General features: G+C 39.8%; 1 pseudogene; it reads right to left on the bottom strand.

The window, feature by feature from the left end:
• Positions 1 to 1,040: 1,040 nt before the first annotated feature.
• Positions 1,041 to 1,777, bottom strand: LOC117981244 (vomeronasal type-1 receptor 94-like; annotated as a pseudogene).
• Positions 1,778 to 2,053: the final 276 nt, after the last annotated feature.

Here is a 2,053-nt window from a genome sequence, read left to right as displayed (position 1 = left end):
ATAGTAATATGAACGTAATTATACATATGTGAAGAATAGAATGACAAAGAATAAAGCACAATTATTTCACTTGAATTCACACAAATAATAAGTCATACTAATAAATAATTATTTACAAATTTCTAAAAGTAAAAACCAGACATGTGCCTAAAAGAGACACTGTGCCTGAAAGCAAGCAATAAAGAGGCTGGGTGTAGTGGCTCACATCTGTAATCATAGCACTTTGCGAGGCCAAGGAGGGCGGGTCACTTGAGATGAGGAGTTCAAGACCAACCTGGCCAACAAGGTGAAACCCCGTGTCTACTAAAAATACAAAAAAATACAAAAAACTTAGCCGGGCACGGTGTCAGCTGCCTGTGATCCCAGCTACTCCGGAGGTTGAGGCAGGAGAATCGCTTGAACCCGGGAGGCGGAGGTTGCAGTGAGCCAAGACTCCAGCCTGGGTGACAGAGCAAGATTCCGTCACCAAATTAAAGAAAGAAAAAGCAATAAAGAAAGATATCCAACACAATAAGTCAAACTGCATAACACCAAAGAGAATGAAGAAACTTCAAAGCCATGAGAGAGAGAGAGAATCTACACATGTGAGAGTGAAATCTCCACAGCCCAGGCAGAGCCAGAAAACTGAGAAGGAAATATTAAGAGTGCTGAAAAATTATTGTTCAACCTATAACTGAATACATAGCTAGCATATATTTAATAAATAAGGGTAAACTAAATAACCTTCAGAAGTAAAACACACACACACACACAAAGAGAAATTTTATCTACCAACAGGAGCATCTTAAGTGTACACTTCAAGAAGATAGAAAAGTTGTCTTATATAAAACTTAAGGGATCAAAATTAAATATAAGAAACTTGTGGACACAGGGGACTATGACGGTGGACTTTAAAGAAACCACCAAGTTCTTGGCAGCATAGTTTTCAAAAGTATTTAGATGAAATAAAAGTGTAATAAAATAATATATAAAATCACCTGCTTCTTGAATTATTTGATGTCCAAATCTGTTTTTCAGATAATTATTTTCATAATTTATTATCATCTATGATATTTATATAACACATTATGCAAAATTTTGATTATTCTATTATCAGAACTAATTAGCATAAAAGGGCTAACAGATAGAAATTGCCCATAAGCATCTGGATACCCATGATGAATGAGTCATAAGCCCATAACAGGGTTGAGGAGGATGAGATGATGAGGCCCACCCAATACATAACCACAAAGCAACTCACCAGCATCGGAATGGTCTAGGTGGCCCTTTTCTCTGGGGAGGCTTTCGCAGACAGGTTGGTGCTGGGAAGGTACTGGGGTTGTCTCTGATGCCTGGACAAAAGAATTACCATGTATGCCCTTGAGAGCAACATGACTGCTACAAAGAAGACATCTGCAAGTAGTGGCAGCATGAAAGACAGACTCCTGATGATGTAGCTTATGTAAGAAAGTGAACAGTATTTACTGATACTTGGCACATTGCTATTGGTCACATTAGAAGAGGCCACAGTGGAGGAGGGCAGGTTACTGCTGAGAAAGAAACTGAGAACCCCAAGAAGTGAAAGATGCAATGTGTGAATTTCTGTTTAATTCTTGCCAACCAGGAGGTGCCAGGGGTAATGGTGACAGCCTGGAGCACACTCCGGAGGCAGGTGGTGCAGATGGAGAGCCCTCATCCCTCTGTGCATGTAGAAGAATACCTTACACTTGAAGTCATTCTGAAAATACTGTGACTCAAAGAGGTCCAGAGATGCCAAGAAGCTCACAGTGAGGAGCATCACTAAGTGGACAAGGGCCAGGTGACAGGTGATGAGGTCAGTGGGCTTAGGCCTGCAGTCCAGAGGCAGTGTGCAGATACAGAAGAAAAGGAGGAAGGTGTTGGCTGTGAGTCCAATACCAGCTTGGAAAAAAAGGGCAATTTTTAATAGTGTCATAAGTGGACTATGGTCGTCTTAATGGTGAAGAGGAATCATATTTTATATATCTGAAAAAGCAATAGATATCCTATCATCAGTATTATTTATTGCACGGTCAAAATTATTACCAATATTATC

The sequence above is a fragment of the Pan paniscus genome, chromosome 6 (genome assembly GCF_029289425.2).
Source record: "Pan paniscus chromosome 6, NHGRI_mPanPan1-v2.0_pri, whole genome shotgun sequence".
Lineage (NCBI taxonomy): Eukaryota > Metazoa > Chordata > Mammalia > Primates > Hominidae > Pan > Pan paniscus.
The sequence above is the reverse complement of the archived record's forward strand: the minus strand, read 5'-3'. Positions and strand labels throughout refer to the sequence as shown.